General features: G+C 41.5%; 1 protein-coding gene across 2 annotated transcripts in view; it reads left to right on the forward strand.

Annotated features, from left to right (window-relative positions):
- Positions 1-427: 427 nt before the first annotated feature.
- ZBTB38 (zinc finger and BTB domain containing 38) overlaps positions 428-26,430 on the forward strand; it is a 130,407-nt gene continuing 104,404 nt past the window's right edge. The window contains exons 1-3 of one of the 2 annotated variants that reach the window (XM_041733718.1): positions 428-578; positions 9,532-9,774; positions 23,141-23,225. The gene's annotated coding sequence lies outside the window, so the exon portion shown is untranslated. The remainder of the gene's footprint in view (positions 579-9,531; positions 9,775-23,140; positions 23,226-26,430) is intronic. The other variant, XM_041733720.1, reaches the window with a different exon arrangement.

A 26,430-nucleotide genomic window follows, 5' to 3' on the forward strand; every position in this document is an offset into this window, starting at 1 on the left:
CTCTCTCTGAATAAATAAATACATCTTTAAAAAAAAAAAAAAAAGGAAATATGCAGGCTATAGGTCAGCCTTTTGAGCCAAAAATGAACATTTTTCTGTTTCTATCCCTCATTATTTCCCCTCTGATCAATTTTTGGTCCTTAAATCTTTAAGGATGTTGAAAGGTGAAGGTCTCATCTTCTGTGATTTCTTCAAGCTGACAGGGGTTGTAGAGATGTCCCTACCTATGGACTGAAATTGGTTACTATCTGTCCCTACAACTAAACTATTATGGATGGCCATTGCTGTAGAGTCCAGAATGAACATCAAGATAAATTTGCTTTGAGTAGTAAGGATCATCTGTCATCTGGGCGAAGGAATCAGGAACTGCTTGTGTGTATTTCAACAATAGAGAAAAAGTGAAAGAGAACACATTAGGATTATTATTATAATGAAAATAAGAAGAGCAATGAGATAAAAAGAAGAAGAAGAGCAATGAGAAGACCCTTTAGCGTGGGCCATAGTCCACCTCCTGACCAGGAATGCCATTAAGTGACAATGTAGGGTCTTTAAGAGCACCAATTCAATTATGCATACCAGTAAGTAATCTTGTTATATTTTTGTTATAATTTTGAATGTAAATGCAACATTCTGCTTTAAGAATGGCACATGTTCCCCCTTATGCTGCTATTAAGACATCTAATTCCATTCTCTTTTGTAGAACTGCTTTACACACTTGAGTTATTTCAGGGTTTAATAATGTAATGCTATTTCAAGAGTCATTTAAGGTCTTAATTGTGTATTTATCCAGGGTCTTCGTGTGCCATATGACATCTTCTAAAACTACTGATGGAAGAAAAATAGACATATGGTCAGACCAGTGGAACACAGATCTTATCCATTATTGTTTTAGATATAGAAGATTAGCTGGACTTGTGATAGTCTTAGTTCAATGGTCATGCATCCAGGTATAACCTATAATACATTTTCTAGTCCAAACAGGTGGAAGCCATGGCCACAAATTTGGCCCACGTAACCATTATGTTCCATTAGGTGCTAACCATATGATGCCTGGTGGCCTTGTCCAGTCAATAGCAAACCAATCAGTTGCCTGTAAAGTAATGGCATGTTCACAGGCTTCTAGGGGGAGCCATCCCATTTGGTGAGTACCACTGGGCATGAATTAAGAGTATGTTTTTTTCTATTCTCAGCATAGAAGGGCCTCTGGCTTTGTTGTCCTACCGTGGGAGTAATCATATATATATATTCATTCTATATTTGATATAATCCTTCCTGGGTGCATCAATAGGAAGGACTAAGTAATCAGGGAATTCATTGTTGTGAACTTATCTGTAGTTTGACATATTCAGTTAAAATATTGGTAGTTTAAGGATAAGAGAAAGGCCACTTATGGCCTGGAGAGTCACGTGTAACATTTACAGTATGCCAGGAAGAAACATTCTTTTTAGTAATAGGAATATTCCTGTATGTGCTGGTAGTGGGGCGATGTGTCATATTGGCTATGTGTTGATGCAAGTAATGTCAATCTGTACCTTGTAATGGAGAAACCCACCAAGGGAAGCCTGAAGTGCTTGGTATGGACAGTAAGCCACAAATCCAGCATGAAGATTGGTTTTGTAGCTCAGTGTAATGTTGTGCCGTTGTAGAAAATAGTTACCACTTAAGTATGGTTTAAAGATAGCAAAAAAAAAAAAAAAAAAAGACTCGTTTTTTCTTATCTCATTGTTTGAAGAGGAATTTGAAGTCTTCCACTGGTTCATGGAAATATGAGGACACATAGTCCAGTTTGTTATCATCCTGTGAAAGGAGGTATGTGTTTAATTCTAGAAATAAAAGCCCATGTCAAGTGACCTTTTAGTTTTACCACAGTGAGAGTGCTTAATATGACCCTGTAAGGTGCTTTCCATTTAGAAATTAGTTCTACATTGTTTGCCTTCCAACCTTTTAAATAGACTAGGTCTCCAGGGTTTACTTGCAAAGAATTTTGAATTTCCTTAGGGTCCAATTTTGGCAATACCTTATTAGCATATTTGTTAAGAGTTTTATGGATTAATCAAGTTTATAATGAAAAACGTGACAGATTATTATAATCTGGGTTCAAGGATGAGTCAATGGTAAGGAAGGGTCTCTCATATACTAATGCGAAAGGGCTTATCCCTAATCTTTCCCATGGAGTAGTTTTTATTCTTTAGAGACCTATTGGTAAAAGAGTTATTCAGTTTTCTATGCTCATCTTGGTGGAATGTCTTTTTAAATTATGGTTAGCCTTGGGGCACCTGGGTGTAGCCTAGTCAGTTAAACCTCAGACTTGATTTCAGCTTAGGTCATGATCTCAGGGTCATGAGGTCTCTCCTTCTTCCTCTCCCTCTGCCTTCCCCCAACACACACTCTTTCTCTACAATAAATTAATAGTAAAAAATCCATAAATTACGGTTAGCTTTTTAAACTTTGCCTGGTGATTGAGGATGTCAGGCTATATGTAAAAAATATTTCATTTTAAGGGTTTGGGGCACCTATTGAGTTATTTAGGCTCTAAAGGATGGGCCATTATCACTTTGAAGAGACCGAGGGAGCCAGAACTCGGGGATGATTTTGCTTAATAAAGTTCTTGTTAGTTCAGTAGCCTTTTCTGTCTTGCATGAGAAGTCTTCCACCCATCCAGTAAAGGTAACTATATAGATGAATAAATATTTATATTCTTATAAGGTGGCATTTGTGTGAAATCAATTTGCCAGTCTTCCACAGGATATGTTCCACATATTTGGACAGGTGTTAAGAGGGGGTGGTCATAATGCATCTTCAAAGTTTGCATGCCTTTTGTAAGATGGCTCTTAATCCTATTCTGTCAAACAAGGGTTTGGTGAAATTCCCTAAAATTTCTCTTCCATATGAGTAGCCTGGTGCAGGCCTGTTGCTAATTTCCGTTTTTCCTCAAGGACAAAGATTCCTCCTTTATCAATCTTATACCATCCCTCCACAGTTTAGCATATCTTTCCCCAAGTGCTCCATCGTTCTCCTCCATAGTAAAAGTGGGAACAACAATTTTTAAGGGATTTGAGACTGGTATAAGACATAACTAGTTTAGTTCGAGCTGCCACTTTAGCTGCCCAATTGTCTAAATTATTTCCTTTAGATTCTAAATTTTTTCCCTTCTGATGTCCCCTAAGATACATTACAGCAACTTTTTAGGGAGACAAACTGCCTCTAATAGAGTTACAATTTCAGGTCCATATTTAATAGGGTAATTATGACTAGTTAATAACCTCTTCTCCTTCCAGATGCTACCATGTGCATAAGGCACAAGGAAGGCATATTTTGTATCTGTATGTATACTGACTCATAGGCCTTTAGCTAACTGGAGACCTCTAGTGCACTTCTGCCTTTGGAGCTCAAGTATTGGTTGGTAATGGGTTGGTCTCAGTAGCTTTCATTAAGCTAACAATTGCAGAGCCAGCCTTTCCGTGTCCTCCTACTGTCTGTAAACCAACTATTGGCATTATCTATGGCTTGATCTCTTAGACCTGAAAGCTGTAATAAACTAATTCTATTACCTCTTTACAGTCATGTTTAGACATAATAGTAGCATGCTCTCGGCCAGGCATGAGGTATGCCAGGTTTAGGATTTAACAGGTTTTGAGAACAGTATAGAGAGAGTCTAAATATAGCTTGATATTTAGCCAATGGTCCCCCTGTCATCTACTGATATCCTTTAGTTTCTAAAATTCCTTGAATCTGATGAGGCATCATCACTGTCAATGGCTGTCCCACTGAAAGTTTAAATGTTTCTATTAATAGTGCAGTAGCTGCTATTGATCAGAGACATGATGGTCATCTTTGTGGGCTACATTGTCAATGGCTTCGGAAAAATATCATGCCCTAGTTTTTATGCTACTATTCCTAGTTCTTGGTCCATACAAGCTTCGAATACCATACATAAATGGCTGTCCTAAGTTTGGTAGAGCCAGAGCCTGGCTGAGGATAATTTAGTTTTTAGTTGTTTAAAGGCCTCCTGTTGTTCTTTTTCCGATTTTAAAGGCTCTTCATCTGGCCTCCTAGTGGCTAAGACTCCAAACTCTGGAATCCATAGGCAGAAAAATGCAGCCATTCCTAAAAAGATTGAGTTGGTTTTTTTGTAGCAATAGGTCCTATTCTATTGTTGCTCTTTTTCTCTCAATTGACAGGGAACGATGCTCAGGAGTTAATTCATATCCTATGTATTGTACCTTCTGTTTAGAAATTTGATCCTTTAAAGATAATATTCCATATCCTCTCTCTCCAAGAAAGTTTAGTACAATGGAGTTATAGTCTGAGGACTATTTCATGGGGCTACATGTTGAAGTATCATCAACATATTGTACTGTTGTTCCCTGAGGCCATGTAAGATCTCTAAATTCTCTACTGAGTGCATTGCCAAACAAATGAGGACTATCTCTAAATCCCTGTGGTAGGACTATCCATGTAAATTGGCATGCTTGATGTTCTCCTAATGGAGCCCATTCCAAGGTGAATAGAGACTGGGTCTCTTTGCTTAAGTGGATACAAAAGAAGGCATCCTTTATATCAAGCACTGTAAACCATTCTATATTTGAGTCAGTATAGTATTTGAGTCCGTGTAATTTAAGAGTTTGGTACTATAGGGTGGATCAGGACTACAGCTTCATTTATTGCTCTAAGGTCGAGTACTATTCTGTACTGTCCATTAGGCTTCTTAACAGGCAAAATGGGAGTATTATAAAGGAATTGGCAAGGTTTAAGAATTCCATATTTAAGAAATTTACCTATAAGTGGTAGGAGTCCAGCCCTGGCTTTTGTTATAAGAAAATATTGGGTTTTGGTGTGAAATAGTAGCAAGATCCTTTAGGCTTAATTTGATGGAGTGGGCCTGTATGTCTTTCCTGGGATATCACAGTTCCTAGCTTATGGGTCTACTTGTTCCCAAATGTTAGGGAGGATTTAAGGATGAATGTTTGGTTTTTCTTTGGCCCTCAGGGAGAAGAGACTATCCTGTCCAGTTAGTTTGAACTAGCTTCCCAAATTAAACATGAGGTGCCTTCCCAGTAGGGGAGTGAGACAGGATGGGAAAACCAGAAAAGAATAGGTAATTAATTGGTCCTCAGATTTACAGGTTAAAGGAAAAGTTTGTAAATACGATTTAGGTGCTGCTTCTATTCTAGTAATTTTGTTTAGAAAGGCAGGTCAGGCTAGAGTGCTGAGCAAGAACAGAGTAAGTAGCTCCTGTATCAATAAGAAAATCAGTGAACTTATCTCCCACATCCAGGGCAATCTGGGGCTTGGCTGTCTTGATGTTCAGAGGAGCCAGACCAGCCTCAGCCCAACTATGCCATCTCTTCAGGTTGTTGCTCTTGGGTTGGGAAATGAGTTCTTGTCTTCCTCCCTCTCTCTCTCTCTGGAGACAAGGACGATCTCTTTTCCAATGTCCCTCTGCCTTGCAGGCAGGAAATGGCCCTGGCTAAGAGCATTTATTTGGATATTCTTTACTCCAATGTACAGTTTGGCCACACCTATAGCATAGGGTCTTACCTGTACTTCTGTCTGATACTAGCTTCTTCTGCTGCCCCTGGTTAGCCTGGCATTGTGGGGGATCTGCAGTAGTGGCAGCCAATATTTGAGCCTGCATTCTGCCTGTATTTTAGTCCTACCGTCCTTCTCCTGTTTTATTATTTTTTTAAGATTTCATTTATTTACTCATAGGAGACAGAGAGAGAGGCAGAGACATAGGCAGAGGGAGAGGCAGGCTCCCTGCAGGAAGCCCAATGAGGGACTCGATCCTAGGACTCTGGGATCACAACCTGAGCCAAAGGCAGGCGCTCAACCACTGAGCCACTGAGGCACCCACATTCTCCTGTTTTAGACCCATATCTCTGTTATTAAGGACTCCAGAGGCCATTTCTAATGGCTACTGGATTGGAGTTTGAGGGCCTAGGGCCAACTTTGCCAGTTTATAGTGAATGTCTGATGCTGACTGGCTCATAAAATGCATACTTAAGATAGTATCCTTTGTGGTGTGGTTTGGTCTAAATTTGTGTGTTTACAAACTGCTTCTATTAAATGCCCCTGAAAGAAAGCTAGAAATTCAACATTTTCCTGGGTCACTTCTTTAATTTTATCAAAATTAGCAGGTTTGGAGGAGGAGGCAAGATGGCGGGAGAGTAGGGGGCCTCGTTTCATCTGGTCCTCCAAATTTAGCTAGATAACTTTCAACTGAACGAACACCTATGAATTCAACCTGAGATGTAAAGAAAGAACAGCTGGAACGCAACAGAGACAAAATTGACAGGTTTAGAAAATCCTCTTTTCATTTCCTCCAGTAAAAGGCGACCATGTGGTCTTGTCTTTCCCTGCCAGGTCTGTCCTGTTGGCAGTTCCAGTGAGGATCAGTATTAGGAACAGCATCTCCTCCTACTGAATAATGATTTCTATCCCTAGTTGCCAGCTCACCTGCAAATTCTTGTGCTCCAGTCCAAATCAGGCCTTTTCTTCTGGGGTACAATAATGTGTTAGAATAATATAGATATCCTGCCAGGTTAAATCAAATGTTAGAGACACCTGGTGAAATCCATCTATAAACTTGGATGGATTCTCTGAGTATCATCCTAATTATTGTTTTATTTGAGCCAGATCTGACATGGAAAATGAGACATGTACCTTAATTGTGCTCATTTCCCCATTTGCTACTTCCCACTATGGGTACAATGCTGCCTTAGTCTGAGTATTTGGTAGATATGATGTTCTGCTTCTAGTATGTCCCACTGGGCTTTGGGCAGAAGGTTCCAAAGGTTTATGTGGAGGGGGAGTTACTAAGGGACCTCGACTGGCTTGTGGGCTTATTTTGACTTTTTCTTCTGCTGTTTATCTTATTTGTCTGACTCAGTTGGTTTCTTTGATTGGGGTGGTCTGTTTAAACAATCATTGTGGGGATCCCTGGGTGGCTCAGTGGTTTAGCGCTTGCCTTTGGCCCAGGGCATGATCCTGGAGTCCTGGGATCAAGTCCCACATTGGGCTCCCAGCATGGAGCCTGCTTCTCCCTCTGCATGTGTCTCTGCATCTCTCTCTCTCTCTCTCTCTCTCTCTCATGAATAAAGAAAATCTGTAAAATAATAATAAACAAAAAAACAACATTGTATGAAAAATCTAAAAGTGAGGGGCCTTGGAATCTTGGCGGATACATCCTACAAGTCTCTCTTAGATTAAGATCCTGACTCAGTGCCATAAAGGCTTGGATATAGGGCACTTTGGTCCATTTTCCCTGACACCTGCAAAAAAGGTCTAATTGATAAATAGTATTGAAGCTTAAAGACCCACTAATGAGCCATTTTTCATCATCCTCCAGAGAATATTGAAGCCAGGCATTGTTATAGAAAAATATGAGGCACTTATTTAAATCCTGTTGTCCAAATTGATTCCATTGTGCTATGAGACAGCCCAAAGAGTAATCCATTGGGACTGAGGAAGTTGATTCCATAATTAATCCCCCTATAAAGAAGAGAGTGCATTAACTAACAGTCCATTACCAAAATTTCCTTCCACTTCTGAATGGCACACCATCAGAATATTGCTTCCTGGGGTTCAGAGTGGTGGGAAATGCTCCTTATTCTTGACTCTTTGTGTACCTGAGAAAGGATGTCAGCCTTCCTTCACTTCCCCATTGCATCCTAGGCTATAGTGGGTGCTGGTGAACAGACTGAAACGCCACAGGGATTGGGGCTGCCTCTTTAACATTTTGAGGGAGTCAATATATTTGGTAACCAATAATAATACCCTTTGTAAACATAGGTCTAGTATGAATGGATGGGGTAGAGGTCCTAACCTTTGTTAAGAAGGGGCAACTATTGTGTATTGTATTAAGCATCATATATCTAAGCTGAAAGTACTTTCAATTTGAGAGCAGGACCAAGAATGCAAATAACCCTTGGGTAAGGATAAATGAGAGACATGAAAAAAACAAGAGTGTGGAACTCCTATTTAATCTGGGCAACTTTCTTGGAGTCTTTATCCATGACCCAGCCCCAAGAGAGCAGTCCCTTATTAGGTGAGTAGCACAACTACACAATAGCTATGATTAGTCCCTTTCAAGAAGCATGCTTCCAGATGTATTTGGATTTTATACTTATCAAGGGATCACACTGGGTTATTCAGGAAAAAACCTTACACGAGAGTTGTGAGATTGATGGTTGTCCAAACAACTTATGTGGCCGTCCTATGCCTGATAAGAATACATGAATTAAAAGAACAGAAAAAACAAGGAGAGTCTGATTTCTGAGCCTAATGCCATCATAGCCAAAGTAATACTGTCTAGTGGGGCAGCAGGGTCCATCCTTTCCCATAGTGTAGCCACCACCAAGAGGTTCTCCCCTGAGCACTCAGGCAGGACACTTTCCAAAGGGTCATACTATTCAGAACATCTCCAGAAAAGAACAAGTAAGAAGTAGAGGCTGGAGAAATAAAAGAGACTTACCAAGCTGTACAAAATCTTTTGGATTCACTCCATAATCCCTGTATAGACCACTAAAAGTATTACAGCGTTGCTGAGCACAATGGTCAAGGCCTTAGTAAGTTTAAGTACCATGGGGATAGGACCCATGGGCAAAAAAGAGTCATATGGAATGATATGAGTAGGGTTATATGGATTGATAAGTATCTGTTAAATAGATGACATTAGATTAGATATTGAGTCTGGGATGTCCAGGAACTTGAATTCAATTTTTAGAGGTCAAAACAGGGAAGAAATCAGAAGTCCAAAAGCTGATTCTTAACTAAGTACGGAACAGCCAAGAGTCTTATGTTTCCTATTAGGTCAGGACTAGAGGTCTGAGTATAGATGAGCCTGAGCCTAAGGATGTGGATGGTGACATGGTCTTGCTAAGTAAGCCGAAAGAATGAAAAGATGGGGAGACAACCTCAGATTAGGGAAAGTGTGAGGGAGTAGGTGACAGACAGTTTTTTCCACTAAAAGTTTCTTTGGGCCCTGGTATCCCAAAGAAAGTAGCAAAACTCAGCCAACTCAAGTTTTAACAGTCTTTTCTTTGTATAATCTCTACCTAAATTCCAGTTTGTTGTTCAGTGTGCCTCCTATATGCTGAGGAATGTTAGAGTCCATGAGGGCATGCTCACCGCTGTATCCTCAACATAATCCCTAGGAGAGTGGCACTCAACAAGCATTTGCTGAATGGATCAATAGATGTATGGTGTGGATAGATGTACGAATCTGTATTGATCCACTATCCAGTGCCCACTCCTCCTTCCCACAGTGATCTGTGATTCCCTCTGTGATAGGTCCATTTCTCCAACCATCTGCCTCTTCATAGTTCTGAAGGTCCTTAGTCATTTGGCTAAAATGCCGTAGCTCTGGAGACTAGGTACTTATTAACTAAACCGTTGTACCACTTGTTCTTATAGCCTTAAATTAATTTGGGTTAATTCTTAACTGTTTCCTTTCTGTACATATGTCATTTAATGGTTTGCCTTTATCTGATTTTCCTCAATTTCCTGTGCATTTGTGGTTTCCTACAGGAGCTCTCTACCAGAGGCCTCAGGCAACCATACCAAACGAGCGTGGGCATCTGAGTTTTCTCAGAGGACTCTCTAGGTGCTCTGGGCCTCATCCAACTGATGTCCATCCCAACATTCCCACCCAGGGTTATTTTTGCTAGAGGAGCAAGAATGCCCTCCCCACTTCCAGTTCTTGGGGAAAAGAAGGATTGTTGATCTAGCCAGAGCCCACAAGCAAGGAAGATCACTCTGTAGCAACTAAAGGTGGGTGACTTGCTTTTTTTCTCCAGTTCAGTGAAAGTGGTCCATGTCTGCTTGCTTTCCCATTAATTTCATAAATGTGTTTTTTCCATGTGATCTCTGGCATAAAAAGGAAGGAAATATTTTTAAATTGATAGAGTAAGCTTCATAGGGAACCAAGAGTCCATCCATCATTGACTTCCCAACCTCTAGCATAGTGCCTGATAGGTAGATATTCAATAAATGTTTGATGCAGGAAGGAAAGGACAGTAGGAGGGAAGGAGGGAAAGAGAGAGAAGGGATTGGAGAATGGGCATAAATGGAAAGAATGTTCATGTATTTTTCAGAAATAATGTGATGATAACATAGTAGTGTTTCCAAAGCTAAGTGAGTGCACTATCACTGATACCTAAAATATATTAGGTCATTTTGCAAAATGAAGGATGTATTTATAAAGATAAAGTAATAATAACAGCCAGAACAACAATAAATGTACTACTTGGAGCATAAGCATAAAGATAACAGCAGGGATCATAGTTTAAAATAAATTCAAAACTCTATAATGTAACATCTATTTGTTCTATTTATGCCAACAACCAAGAACTTTATGTATAAATGCAAGCTGATTATGGAGTGATAGAATTGACTATAACTGCTTGGCTTAGTATTTAGAAAAGGTTAACCAATTAGAAATGGTGTGCTGGGGAAATTTACAAATGTCTAAGCTTCCTGCTGTTGAGGGGGATTAACCACACAGTAATTCAACAATGCTCAAAAGCATTTAATACGTCAAGGAAAAACATCTCAGTGTGGGGGGGGGGGTGGCAAAAAAGATGAAGGAAATTAGCATTTTTTTTTTAAGTATCAGTCTTTTATTTATTTGAAATCATACTGGCTATACAGTTGAAGTCCAGCAAGCCAGTCTAGGTGACACATACTTTGCAAAAGAACACATCACAGTGGCAGAAGTAGAGGGAAATAATTAAGACATATAATTTTTATAAAATCAGGATCTTATAACTAAGGGATTATTTCTTCAGCAATTCAAATAGCAACATACATTAAAGTTCATAATATTAGGAAAAGCCACTATAATTTCATGTTATTTTAATTTCGGAAAAATAAAATATAACCTAGGAGAAAATCTAAAAACATCTCTAAAGCAAATTCAGAGAAGCTTTCTCTTGCCCACCTGTGCAAAGATTGTGTCATTGAGGTGTCTAATTTGGTTTGAAGGGTTTGTCGGAGTAATTTAGACCATCATCATCAGCACAATTGTATTATAAAAGAAAACTGTTGGTAACGTGACTAGCAAAAACAAGAAACGAAAAACAAAAGCCAAACCCACCATCTTATTTGCTGTGGGTTGTTCCCAAAGTTATAATAATATGATCCAGGCTTTCCATATACAATACATTTTACCTGTGAAACTGACTAGTGCCAGAGTTCAGTAAATCCCAAACTTCAGTCAGGGATAATTTTTACCCTACCTTTTACCAGGCATACTGCTACTGACGTGTTTTTTCTCTAAGTAATATTACGTTTTGTTTTTGTTTTTTTAAGATTTTATTTTTAAGTAATCTCTCCACCCAATGTGGTGCTTGAACTCACAATCTCAAGACCAAGAATCACATGCTGAGCCAGCCAAGTGCCCCAAGTCAAGTTTTTTGACCTACATTTTTAAAAAAGATTTTATTTATTTGTTCATCAGAGACACAAAGAGGCAGAGACACAGGCAGAGAGAGAAGCAGACCGTCCGCAGGGAGCCCGATGTGGGACTCAATCCCAGGACTCTGGGATCATGTCCTGAGCCAAAGGCAGATGCTCAAACGTTGAGCCATCCAGGCATCCCTTGACCTAAATATTTTTATAAGGAAACTTAGTGGATGTTACCACCTAAAATCATCTCAGGCATTCTTTGGAAAATACTTCAATCATGTAGTAATAATCATAATCATAATCATAATAGTGATGATAAGTTAAGACTATTTCCAAAGTAATTCTGTGAAATAGAGACAGATTGGTAGGGAAGAAATCAGAGTCCTTAGAGCTTATGGGAAAATGTTGGGGTAAATCATATGCTCAGATTACAGTTTATTCTTTGAGGCTTTATTTAAGAAGTGAGTTAATATTTACATGACATTGAACTTCAAAGTCCAGGCAATAAAGTGGAAAAAAGAGTGAGAGAAAAACAGTTTGTGTCACTTCCTTGCTCTTCCTTACCCTGTGGTGAGCCACTGGAGAAAACCAAAGTGGAGGGCTTGGGTCTTAAATTACCAGAGTTGAATAATTTCTTATTAAGTTATAAAAATTTATTCTACTGAGATGCATGTGTTATGTTACCTAACTCACCTTATACTATTCTTGGTGGAGTTTGATTATGTCTTTAAATAGTAATCTTTCCTTAGTGCGAAATTCTTTGCCTTTTTTTGTAGGGATGCAGTCGCTGGTCATGTGTGTCTTTGCCATGATATTCTTGGCTTATAGAAAAGAGTGCTGCTATTATAACAAAGTAGGACATTATCTGTATGAGGCAATGAACATTACCAGTTTTCTCGAGTACTTCCTTTCTGATTCTTCTTGTTGAGGGGTTTTCACTCATTCCTGACTTTTAAATTAGGGCAGCCTCATACATAACACTAGCAAGATGGACAAGGGATGGGCCATGTAGAAGACATCATTCTGGGCTTGACTCAAAGGGAATCATCATGCCCGAGACAGTAGTAAACCAGTGGCTACCTGAAGGGAAGCCACTACTTGCATTTTAAAATCATCATGTAGTGGCATCTGGGTAGCTCAGTTGGTTAAGTGTCTGACTCTTAATTTGGCTTAGGTCATGATCTCAGGGTTGTGGGATGGAACCCCGAGTCACGACCCTCTGATCTCCACACAGTGGGGAGACTGCTTGCTATTCTGTCTCTCTCTCTCTCTCTTCACCCTCTGCTCCTCCCCATCCTCCACCCCAAAGTAAATAAATAAATCTTGAAAAAATAAAGTCTGGTCATGTAGTATTTTGAGATTGCCTGTGTTTAGATACATTTGGAAATGTTAGGCCCCATAAAAGGTCCCTTTAAAGTCAGGCTCCATAGTTTGACAGGTCTATGTGTTCATTTTTTATTTTTTAAAGATTTTATTTATTCATGAGAGACACAGAAAGAGAGAGGCAGAGACATAGACAGAGGGAGAAGCAGGCTCCCTGCAGAGAGCCTGATGCAGGACTCAATCCAGGACCCCGGGATCACTACCTGAGCCAAAGGCAGACGCTCAACCACTGAGCACCCAGACATCTCTAAGTAATTCCAGTTTAATAGTGAGAAAAACATCAGACAAACCCAAATTGAAGGAAATGGTATAAATAATTGACCCAATATTCCTCAAAACTATCAGAGTCTTCAAAAACGAGGAAAGTATAAGAAGCTATCTATCGCAGCCCCGGGGAGCCTAAGGAGACATGACAACTGAGTGTAATGTGCTCATCCTGAATGCTTTCCAAGAACAACAACAAAGAGACATTACTTAAAAAACAAGGAAATGTGACTATGGACTTTAGTTAAAAATGATGTATCACTATTGATTCACTAGTGATGGCAAGCTTACCACACTAATGTAAGGTGTTACCAGTAGAAGAAAGTAGAGTGTTGTGTATATGAGGATTCTGTCAACTATCTTCTCAACTTTCCTCTAAACCTAAAACTAAAATGAAAAGTTTATTTTAAAAAAGCTGTTATATGCTACTGATGAATTAGTGAGCTCTACATCTGAAACGAATGGAGTACTATATGTTGGCTAACTGAATTTAAATTTAAAAAGAAGAAATAAAGCTAACTTCCAGAGAAACCACTCTGGGAAACTACTGAGACTCTCTGTGGCTCCCAATATTTCCTGAAAATCCTAGGGAAACTTTATAAGCACATCCAGAGTTAGGTTGTGCTTTTGGGGCTCAGCAGCTGAGCCTTCGGCCCAGCATGTGATCCTGGATTCCTGAGATGGAGTTCTGCATCGGGCTTCCTGCATGGACCCTGCTTCTCCCTCTGCCTGTGTCTCTGTCTCTCTCTGTGTCTCTCATGAATAAATAAATAAATAAATAAATAAATAAATAAATAAATAAAATCTTTTAAAAAAATAAAAATGTAAAAACAAAACAAAACATGGTAAGCAGAAATAACTTTAAAAGCTCACCCCATCCTCTCCCCAAGTTCGCCTCTCAAACTCAGTTCAGTTCATTTCACTTTGAGCAGCACCAGTTTAGTGACATGTCTGCATGTTCTTCTCCTCGGGTCTCTACTTGCCTGGGAGAGAGCATACAATCAGAATCTGATTGTAATCATACAATCAGAATATGATCCATGCTGGTTGTTTGTTTTTAATTCTAAGAACCAAGCTCTAGATGAAGCACAAACAATTCTATTTCTAGAACAAACCATAAAAATTATAAACCTCGGTGCCATGTAACAGTGACAGGAAGGGGGCCAAGCATTAGGGATGGGGCAGAGGAGAGCAGAAGTAGAAGGACATACAAAATGGCTTAATTTCCTTGTCTATGAGAATGGAAGCCACACGAAGCCACTTTACACTGATAGGTCAAGAACTAGAAAATTAAACTTCTGTTGCTTTCCTTTTGATTGGACAGCTTTTTTAACTGTTTGAATTTTTAAAAACCAGGTACATGTTATCATATTTAAAAATTTTAGAAAACTGGTTGGAATAGAAAATCTGTAAAGGGGAGATTGCCCGTTTATTGTAGAAGAGGGGCTGTACTGTCACCAGGAAGTTGGTTTGAGTCCCCTCCTTGTGTATGGGGATGTGCCCAGAGGTGAACGTGTCCAGTGTTGACTGCAGCCAGTGACCTCAAGGAGGTCTGGCCTTCCTGTCAGTGCTGAGTCACTGGCTGAACAGCAGCTGACACGCTCTCCTGACTATAAGGCACCACAGGTGCCCCCTCCGCTCAGCCTCAGACCTCAGGAACAGCCCCCTGGGAATCCAGCGGAGGTGCTGACGAGTCCAGCACAACCTCCGGAAAGCCTTCCTCCACCACCAGGGAACATGTGGTGGCTGTCCTGCTTTCTCTTTGTCCCCTTTTCTGATGATGTCATTCTCATCCGTTCCATGGAGCTGTTGGAGGACAGAACACAGCCTCTGGAACTAAAGGACCAGGATGAGAGGGTAGCCACATACTGCCTTGTCCAGGGGGACCTCGTGCAGGGCACTCAGACCTTTTATGCCCTGTTTCCCTCCTACCCTCCCATAATATGCCCTCCCCATGTCTGTGGATTCTTTATTGTATAGGAGGCAGAGACACCTGGCTAGCCCAGCTGTGTCACCATCAGTTGATGTCTGGTGAGGGACCTTCTTTATAGCACCTTCCCTCTGGAAGTTGGCAGCAATGGGCCTTGTTTGGGTCAGACTAAGTGTAGGCCTCACCTTTACCCAGCTCAGCTTTGGTGTACACCTCTTCTCCAAGTGTGACTGTGTGCCTGTGAGCGTGTGTGTATGTTGCCCTGTAATGATTTGGGAGAGGTTTCACTCTCAGGCCACTCTTCTCTGAATTCCTTTGGTAAAAGTGTTGTGGTAAACCAAGGCTGAGGCTGGGAGTGACTCTGGGTTTTTGCCTTCCCTAGATTCAGGCAGGAGAAAGGTCTAAGAAGCACTGAGCTAGTTGCAGACTGCTCTCACTGGCCACTGAACAAGTATCTCATGATCATGTATCCTTGCTGGAGAGGATTCTTCTGGGAAGGCCTGTGAGTCAGGCAGGACCCCCAGAGTCCTCAGCTGGATGACTTCAAATGAGTCAAGTGCTTTTCTTGATGCCTGATGAATAAGTGGAAGATAATGCAGCTTGCCTTCCCCAGTCTCAAAGGCTTCTGACCCTTTGTAGGGGGCGGTCAGCGTTAGGGAAATGTGTCATCAACATTTCCCTTTGCTGACCCTTGTCTTTCCTGCAGACCCATGTCAAACACCGCCTCTGAGCAGCTTGACGTCTGGTTTCTGCTCTTATCTTGTTTTTCTTTTTCCTAATGTTTTTTTTTTTTTTAGATTCTAAATTGAATCACTCAGGGCTCTTGATGGTCTCCAAAATGAGTTGAATTTTCCTAGCCAGTTATTCAAATTCTGGCCCCTTCCCATTCTCCCATTTGGAACTCGCCCTGTCGTGCAACTGAATTCATCAGCTAACTATTTCCTATCACAGACGCTTTCACCCTTGTTTGTGCTTCTCCCTTGGTCTGGATGTACCCTGCCACCCCCACTCCTTACATTTTACTTTCTCTTCTTATGTAAATCTAGTCCAATACTGCTGACGCCCCTCCTGCTGCTCTGTGGAGCCTGCCCCAGCTGTTCCAGCCCCAGCTCTGGCCACTTCTCCAATCTCTGAGCCCATAGTCCTAACTGTATTTGTGACACCCTTGCACTTGGCACACGCTGTTTGATGACTGTTAGCATCTTATCTGCCTGGTTTCTCCTTTGTGTTATGTGTCTTTCACTCTACTGTATTTCCAGAGTGTTTCCAGAGCTTGGGATGGGCTATATAATGGGTGCTCCTTGATGTTTGCCCAAGATAAGGATGAAACAATCTGCCACCCTGAGCAGTGCACTGAATGCTTGTTCCCAGAGCCCTTGGGTTCTAAAGGAGCCTGCAGCTTAGAGTTGAGGGAAGGGTTTAGAGAGAAGAAATCCAGAGGCGGTTGGGGTTATATATCTCTTCTTTGTTGCTTCGAATAACACTAATTTGAAAAAGAAAAAAAAATTATTGCTAAATATTTGAAAACCATTGGTCTCACTATTATGTCCATGCTTAATGTGGTAAATGAACAGTAGGGGAAATTCATGCTCACCAGTGAAAGGAGTGCTGGTAGCACTGAGGAACCGCCAGGAAAGGAAGAATTTGGCCCAAAGAATGGGCACTTTACATAGTACCAAGAAAAAAAAATGTCTGTCCTACAAAAAGGGATTTAATTAGCAACTGAACTTGCCAAGACCATCTGACTTCTAGAAGTTTGCATTTTTTAAAAAATATTTATTTATTTATTTATGATAGACATAAAGAGAGAGAGAGAGGAAGTTTGCATTGGGTCACAAAACATCTCAAGTGATTAAAGCTCTCCATTAAGGTGTCTAAGCAGTTAAGACTATCTGCTCTGGGCAAGCCTTCAAAGCCCCAAGAAGACAATGTAAAGCCCAGGCCAGTAAAGCTTTGTTTGTATGCAAAAGACAGAACCAAGGCCACCCAGCTCAATAAAAAAGGGATGGAGTGGCATAAAGGCATAGGCAAAGTCAGGTGCAGCCAGCGTAGAAAACCTCAGAGAGAAGACTGCTCGCCTGGTTGGTTGCTCACTTCAAGTTACCTCATCCCTGTTTCTCTTGCCTGTCTCTGTATGCTCAAGATGGCTACTAGCCCCAAATCTACAGGTCCTTCTGGTACCAGAGACCGTTACCATCTGACGGCAGACTGGCCATCCCTCAGATCCCATTTATAAGAGGGAGACCCTGGAGTTGACTGAGTCCGGCCCATGCTATGTAGTCCATTCCCTGCCCAATCAGTGATGGTGGCAGGGTCACAATGGTATTAAGAAGCCCCAACAGTGCTGGCTGGCTGCAGGAAATGAAGTATGGGAGTCTCAGCTTTCGGGGACAAGCAGAGTGTGGGTGGGGAAAAGGTAACTGGTGTTGCAGTCACCCCATGCCTAGCACTCTCTCATGGACACAGAGACACTTGACACTGTACTTTGCAGGGGGTTTCGGCACACATGTCTACTGTGCAAGCACAGCAATGGTGCAGGCAGGTATTTTCACTGACAGATTCCATCAATAATTGTAATGCTCTTCCTTCCTCTGGAGGTGGCAACCTCAACTCCTTCCTTTGGTGTGGACTTTGCAGCATAGGATGGGGTCCAGTTGGCCAGTTTCTCAGTTTTAGCAACAGAGAAAGTAAAAAAAATATGAGGACTTCACACATTATAGTCACATTTTAAGTAAAGGGTAATGTTTGAATTCAGCACATAAGATGAAAACATATTTAATCAAAATGTCTCTTGAAAATCCTCTAAATCACCCAGTAAAGTATGGGACACATACATTTCTCAGTAAGCCCTACACAGCCAATTTTTCCTCTAGCACCAGAGCAGTCCTTTTTTTTTTTTTTTTTGGCTGACAACCAGGCAGTGTGGTTGGCTGGCATTCGGGGGCTGTGCTTTATGAAAAATCTGTAAATGTTAGATCCATTCTCAGCTAGAGAGAGCTGTATGCTAAAGAGGACCATGGTAGCTGAGGACCCCTAGGGAAATGCAAGTTCCCCCTGAGACACCCCATCAGAAGAACGTAATGGAATACCCCATAACATTTGATCTTCTCCCTGCCCTGCCTCTTTCTACCCCACCCCTCCCCTCCCTCCCTCCCTTCCTTCCTTCCTTCCTTCCTTCCTTCCTTTCCTTCCTTCCTTCCTTCCTTCCTTCCTTCCTTCCTTCCTTCCTTCCTTCCTTCCTTCCTCTCCATCCCTCCCCTTCCCTCCCTCCCTCTCTCTTGATTGCTTTCTTTACTTTCTTTCATGGATATATAGTTAAATTGATGACTCTTTAGTTGTTTGCAGGATAAGATGTCACTGTAAAAGTATAGTACTTCTGTTTGTCTGCCCATTTGACATTTATGTAACTTTTCTCTCTGGGGATAAGGCACTCTTCCAGGCAGGGACAATGTCTTGTAGTTTGCAGCTTTTCCCCTTTACCTTCCCCACCCTGGCTCCACCAAATGCAGCCCTTTGTACATACTGTGTCCTGCTTTCATGTCGTTTGCTTACTGGTTGATTTGAACCCTGCTATGCTTGGTTCCCCTACCTGAGAAATGAACCTTAACCAAGGAGGAAAAAGGGTGCATAAAAACAACACTTCTCTGATTGTGAGGGATTAGCTAATTATGGAAGGCTCATCCTTCAGATCATCTCCCTCAAAGTGAAAAAATGGATTGGATCAGTGGTTTTGAACTTGGGCATCCATAAGAATCACCTGGAGAGAACAGATTCTGATTCAGTAGTTCGTGGGCAGGTCACAAATCTGCATTTCTGGCACCATGGCTGCGGCTGCTGCTGCTGCCTCATCCCCAACCAGTGTTGATGTTTCCAGCGGGCAAGACCACACTGTACATCATGGGGAAGAGCTGTGATTGGAGAGGAACAGTCCCATGTCCTTGTGAATGAACAGAGGATGGCAAGACTCCTCAGCACTTGGCATGTAGGTTTCTTGTACAGGCAAAATGACTTAACATTTGCAGAGTGTTTAGAGCAATGCCTGACACAAAGTGAATGCCATGCAACTGTTTTTAAGTAACAGTACTTTTGAAAGCACATGCCAGTTATCCACTAGTATACTCCTATACCTCTGAAAACATGAAATCAGCTTCCTCAGATGCAGGTGAAATCTTGGGTGGTGACATCTGGAAAACAAAATAAGAAGCAGCATGAATGTTACTCGTGATAACTTTACCTGCTCAGGAGCACAGACAGCCCACGGGATCTGAACCACATCTGTTGTCCCAGAGGGCATGTTGCCTTGGCTGGGCTGGAAGAGACAGGAACAAAGGCACAGGCGTAAGCCTCCCATGATGGCCCCCCAGGACCATCACTATTCTCTGCCCCAGAATAGGCCTCTGCTAAGCTCTGTTGTACATTGACCCTGCTCCTAGTCACTATAGACCACATTACTCGTGTTCCATCACAACAGGTATCACTATTTGAGATGATCTGATTGATGTGGATCTATTTGTTATGTCTTCCCCACTAGAATGTAAATGTCCCCATCTCATTCTCTGTACATTCCAGCACCAAGCACAGTGTTTGACATAGCAGTCGCTCCATAAATATTTGTTGAATGCATGTACCATGATAGTGACCAAGAGTGTGGAATCAAAGGGGGAAACTATAATAGTTTGTTTTGCTTATCATCACTATTCTATCATTTCTGTAGGCTGGAAGCTGCTTCCCAAAAGCAGAGGGTCTGAAGGCGGACTGTCCTGGGTGGAACCGTGGGAAAAGGGGCCTTCCCATCTTGCCTGTCAGCCCTTGCCTGACTGCCTTCCAGTGGGACATTTGTCTAAAAGTCTTTTTTTTTTTTTTTCTAAAAGTCTTAATACAGGGATGCCTGGGTATCTCAATGGTTGAGCATCTGCCTTTGGCTCAGGTCGTGATCCTGGGGTCCTGGGATTGAGTCCCATATCAGGCTCCCCATAGGGAGCCTGCTTCTTCCTCTGCCTATGTCTCTGCCTCTCTCTTTGTATCTCTCAGAATAAACAAATAAAAAATCTTAAAAAAAAAAAAACAAAAAACAAAATAGAAGTCTTAGTGCAAAGTATAAGGTAGCTGGTGCCTGGACAACCCTTATTCTTAGAAATATTCACATACTCTAGATGGGAGGCACAAAACCCAAGCCACTTGTGCTTCCCTGACAGAGCAACTGGCATGCTTTTCAACTTACTTCTCTTGACTATTGATTATAAAATTTACTGTCTTATATAATGAGTTGGAACACGGGCTGAGCATCTCAGTAGAGAAAATTCTTAATGGGGGGGGGGTCACAGATGAACTCATAAGTACAGTGAACCCCAGCTTTTGGGCAGTGTTTCTCACTAGGACCCTAGTTGGCATCTGAGCTGGGATACAGGTTGTGTGGTGGGACTGTCTCACACAGGCAGGCAGTTAAATCCCTTGTCCCTGGGGAACTAAATTTTGACAACCAAAAACAAAATGCCATCAAGCATCCTCTGGGGGTGACTGCCCCATTGGAGAACTGCTAGTTAGAGGACAGTAAATTGCTTCATTTTACTTAAATGGGTGTTTTAGCATCATCTTGTTCGGGCAGCCTTAAAAAGTAATTTTCAATTACAGAAGTAATACATTCATTCTCTTTGTAAAAATAGATTCTAGATCAAGCTGGTCTCCTTTGACGCCCACTTCCACTTTGAGTCACTGCCCTACCTCTCAGAGGAAACACGCACAACCGATATGGTTTCCATCCTTCCAGACCCATTTCTATATGTTTTCGTATTTATAGAGAAACCTGTATCCACATATAGTGGAGTGTCGTTGGGAGTGTGTTTGTGCTGGATATTTCATCTGCAACTGGAGACTTTCACTCAGCAATACATGTTAAAGACCCCTGCATGTCTGAACACGCAGCAACGCCTCATCTTTTGCAGCAGCTACACGCACTTTACCGTGTCGAAGGGCCTCTGAGCAGAGAGCTGTAAAGGAAATTACTACCCTAGATGAGGCGTTGCCTGTGGTCTGGTCACAGGACCAGATTAGACAAAAGCTGAGGTCATTTTGAATCATTGCCTCCAACCCTGCTGCTGTCCGCAGAACAAAGCAGTGCCTTGACTTGAATTTGGAAGTAGTATCTCTGAGCCCAGCTTTTCTGGCTGGTATATAAACCCAGCTCACTGCGTCTTCTGCACTGAAATGGATTCATTTTCTTCCTTAGCCTCTAGTGCCACTTTCTGTCAAAAAGCTCTGGTTTTAAGAGAACAGGTTTATGATTGCTTGTCCCTCAACCAAGTCATGCATGAGGAAGGGTATTTGTTTTTATGGCTAATTACAGGTCTATGAAGTGAGCACCTGATATCAGGTGCTTTCATCTCTTATCTCTAAGCATCCTTCACAGTAGGTATTAATAGCTCATTTTTATAAATGAGGAAACCGAGACCTAGAGAGATTTGATGATTTGCCCAAGGCTGTTCAGTTAGTAATGGCAGAGCCAAAGCACAAACCCAGGGCTTGCTCTCAGATGACAGATTATGATATCACCAGCTTATTTATTCATTCAACGATATCTACTGAATGTTTATAATGTGCTGGAAATGGTACCTAGCACTAGGGATATAGCAGGAAACAAAGCAATAAACAAAGGTGAGATCTCTGTCCTCTTAGAGCTTGCATTCTAGTGGGAGGAAACAAGAAGTAAATAAATACAGACTCTAATTTAGGGAATGCTAAACACCATGAATGAAAATAAAGCAGAACAAAGGGATAGTAAGTTGAAAGGAGGCTTCTTTAGAGAGATGGTTGGGTTAGGCCTTTCTGAAGTGGTAACATTCAAGCAGAGACCTGAATGAAGCAAGAGAGTCAGCCATGCTGAAACCTCAGGTGAACCAGTGTTGCGGGCTAAAAGCAGTATGTGCAAAGGCCCTGAAGTAGAGCCTGCTGACCATCCTCAAGGAATATATGATCAGACTGGAGTTAGCAAGGCAGAGAGAGAAAGAGGTGGTAATATTAGAGAGGAAGCCAGGCCTGACCACCTGAGCAGGCCACTGGTGGGACTTTGGATTGATTCTGAATATGTTTAGAGGTCCTTGGAGAGTTTTGAACAGGAGAGTGGTAAGATCTGACTTAAGTTTTCAGAGATTCATCCCGGCCCTTATGTGAAGAAAACAGTATAGGGTAGGTAGAGAATAGATTCAGGGACAGCAGTTAGGAGGCTGCTGTAGGAATCCTGGGGAGAGAAGATAGTGGTTCGAATCCGAGTGGTAAACTATGGAGGGGGTAAGAAGACATTAGATTTGAATATGTTTTGAAGGTAGAAGTGCTAAGGCTTTTTGACATATTGAATAACTTTCAAGGAAGAGGAAGAGTTAAGAATGACTACTAATAGTTATGCTGGAGCATGTCTTTGGAGGTAGTGCCATTTACTGAAATTAGAAACCCCAGTGGGGTGCCTGGGTGGGTCAGTCTGTGAAGCATCCAACTCCTAATCTCAGCTCAGGTCTTGATCTCAGGGCCTTGAGTTCAAGCCCTGCATTGGGCTCCATGCTGGGTGTAGAGCCTACTTGAAAAAAGAGAAGGGGAAGAGAGAAAAAAAAAACCCTGATGTTGGGTAAGGAGTCAGGGAGCAAGTCTGAGGAGGTGTGGAGAATCATGAGTTCTATTTTTGACACAATTATGATGCCTGCTAGCCCTGCAGTTGGAAGTGTTGAATCAGCAAAAGGATCCATCAGGAAAAGAATCAAGGCTAGAGATAAAATGTGGGAGTCACCAGTGTATTTGGAGGTATGAGCTTACTGATGATTATTCACTCAGTTTATTACCTGCTATGTGTAGGTCACAGTGCTCTGTGCTTGTAATATAGCAGAGAGCAAGACAGCCGTGGTGATTATTCCAAGTGACTTGTTCTGAGCTCAGCATGCCACTAGGAATAGTCTTGACTTATTATTATTAAACATATTCAATGTTAGAGTAGAAGCAAGGATTGAGACAATCATATAATCATCCAATTTGCAGCTAAGGAAACAGATTGAATGATTTGTTAAAAATCTATTGTTTGAAAAACATTTACATTTTAGATTTTTTAAATGTGTATGTCCAGTCCAAATTGCACATATCCTTCATTTTTATTTGTATTTTCTTACACTCTAGGAAAGAAAGTTAAAGTTGAGTGGAGAGTAAAACAGATGGTCAAAGACTTTGCCAGAAAAACCTATGAAGAATTCAACTGAATTCAGTAAGTCTTTATTGAATACATACTGTGCTGGAGACTAAGCACTGCCCTCAACTTCAAGAAACACACATACACACACATAAACACACACATACACACACATATGCAAAAGCATCCTAGGACAACCCACAGAATGTTTGAAAATCATATCTCTGCTAAGGGACTCGTCTCTAGAATATATAAAAACTCTTGCAACTCAATAGTAAAAAGACAACCCAATTTAAAAATTGCACAAAAATCTCAATAGACATTTCTCAAAAAAAAAAAGTACAAATGGCCAATTAGCCCATTAAAAGATGCTCAAATCAGTAACCATTAGAGAAATGCAACTCAAAACCACAATGAGCTATCACTTTGCACCTTCTAGAATGACTATAATAAAAAAGACAGGCAATAGGAGCACCTGGGTGGGCTCAGTCAGTTAAGCAGCTGCCTTTAGCTCTCAGATCATGATCTTGGGATCCTGGGCTCAAATTCTGCTTCGGGCTCCCTGCTTAGCAGGAAGTCTACTGACCCCTCTGTCTCTGTCTCTGCCCATCGCTAGCGCACGCTCTCTCTCTCTCCCTTAAATAAATAAATAAAATCTTTTTTTTAAAAAAAAGACAATAACAAGTGTTGACAAAGATGAGGAGAAATTGGAACCCTTATATATTGTTAGTGGGATTGTAAAACAGTAAAGGCACTTTGGAAAACATTTGGTAGTTTCCCAAACTGTTAAATGTAAGATTACCATATGACCCAGCAATCTATCACCCAGGTATATTTCCCAAGAGAAATTAAAACATTTATCCACACAAAAACTTGTGTTCAAATACAATGGATTATATACAAATTCTATTCACAGCAGCATTATTCATAATAACCAAAAAATAAAAACAACCCTAATGCCTATAAATTAATAAATAAATAAACAAAATGTGGTATACAGTGCAATATGGTTCAGAATTGCCTAGGAAGTAAGTTTCAGGTGAGAATGCGGCCACGGACAGAATTCCATGAAGCACCCTGAAAAGACAAGTGGCAAAGGAAGGCTCTATGATGAAAACAGATGGTCAAGTGTAGGAAATGAAGTAGGCAATGAAGAGGAGAGAACTGATGTTATAAAAGCCAAAGGAGGACCTCCAAGAAGTAACTGCCTAGTGGAAGCAGATGCCACAGTGCAGTGACTGGTAAAAACCAAGACATAACCACCATACACAGTAGATATTCATGATTGCAACTTGGTCTGAATGCACTAGCCATTAAAACACTTCTAGAATAGATGAGGAAATTGGAGTGTGGAAAATTTGTATTATAGAACTATTGTTTATTAGGTGTGATATTATCCTGTGGGTGTATAGGAAAATGTTCTTTTTTTTAGAAATGCATACTGAATTATTTTAGGGTGAAATGTCAGAATGTTTAATTTGTTATTTAATATTCAACAAAAGGAAGGAAACAATTATGGCAAAATGTTGACAATGGTTAAATCTAGGAAATAGGTGTATATGTTCATTATACTAATTTACTTCTCTATCTGCCTAAAAACTTCAGAAAATCTAAAATTTACTCAACAAACAAAAACCTGAGAAGAGGCGACTCGAGTAGGTAGTTAGGAGAGCCCTGGTGACCTCTGGAAAAATAGCTGTGGTTGAGAAGTGGGCATAATATCCAGATTGTGGGAGGTGAGGGTGGGAAGTGGGCGAAAGAAGGAAGCTGGGTAAGATTGTGTTTGAGTGGGTTGAAAAGATGTGGTACTTCTTCTGGATAGATGTCTGGCCTGGGAAGAAGCTCTGGTGATTTCTGTGGGAAAAGGAGATGCAGTGTTCCTGGGATGACACAACATTAAAAAAAAAAAAAAAAAAAAAAAAGGCTTTGGGAGGGATGGTGAGGGTTGGCCAGGGTCAATCCTCGGGACATAGGTATGGAATGGCTACAGGGCTGCCCTTGCAGATGAACCTGTGGGCCTGGACAGCTGATATCGGGCTTGTTGTGTTGGAAAAGGTGAACTCTGTCCCACAGGGGACACAGGGAGATGAGCTTTAAAGAATGGTGGAGTTTTGCTGAGGGTGCTGCTCTTTCTGTCCTAAGATATCTAAGGCCAAGCAGACCTCATGCTGTGAGAATAAGTTTGTTCTTTTCCCAATCCCATCTGTCTGCATTGGAGATTCATAGTGCTTCTGTTAACTCAACTTTGACCCTATTCAGTGTGAGCTAATTATTCTGGCTTTATGCAGAGAGTATTCTCCTGTCTCATCCCTGGGTTCCATCTCTTAGCTTCCTTGCATTGGTACATTTCTTCTCCCTACACTCAGAAAAGCTGTATAAGGCTATAGTGCATCAGTAGGCATGTGCACAGGCGTGTGTTGGGGGTGGAAAAGTGACAAGGTGAGGGTTCGCACCTCTCACAAGGGCCCATCAGAGTGCCTGGCGTCTGAGAGGTTTCCAATGCTAGTTTCCTTCCCTATCCCTCCCTCATCCATTCTAAGGGCCTCCTGGCCTCCTCATTCCTGGCCAAGCCCTAACCTATTCATCACTATAGCATCTGAAAACACCCCCATGGACTTCCCAAAGGTCACCCAGTAGACAAGATCACCCCCACTGGGAATTTCTGCTCAGAGCATGTGAGTAGAAGGCAATGTCAGTCCTCAGGAGGGGCTGGGCGTGGCAGTTTCCAGATTACTGAGCTTTCCAGTGAGAAGAAATTTCCTGGTACAGCCCCCAACTGGGAGCTACTACTCTAAATAGTGACTGTGGTTCCTTTCCGGTCACCTCCAGAACTCCTGCTTTTCACCTTTGGCCATGTTATCCTCAAGGTGGGGCACACTTCTGAGGTTCTCCATTCTGGCTGCACATTGGAATCAAAGAGATCTTAAAAATACTGACACCTGGGTCTCACCCAGGTAGGACCTTTTTTGTGTGTGTGTGGCTCTGAATGTTTTATCTTTTTTTCTTTTTTTTTTATGTTTTATCTTTTTAAAAAAGAAGAAAGAAAGAAAAGAAAGGAAGAAAAAGAAACACCATCCCCACAAGGGGAAGGCCCCACGTGGGCCCCTGTCTTCTCCCCAGATGGCAGGCTCCGGAGGCTTCCACACAGGCCCTGGCTACCCGCTGGCCCATCTTCTGTTCCTGGGGCAGCAGCCGCTGCTAACCATCCTTTCCCCCACTTCTCGCTAAAGCCTGTTCCCCAGAGTCCTTGAGCGAGCGCACACCTGGAGCTCAGGGATCT

This window comes from Vulpes lagopus, chromosome 19 (assembly GCF_018345385.1).
Source record: "Vulpes lagopus strain Blue_001 chromosome 19, ASM1834538v1, whole genome shotgun sequence".
Taxonomy (NCBI): Eukaryota; Metazoa; Chordata; class Mammalia; order Carnivora; family Canidae; genus Vulpes; species Vulpes lagopus.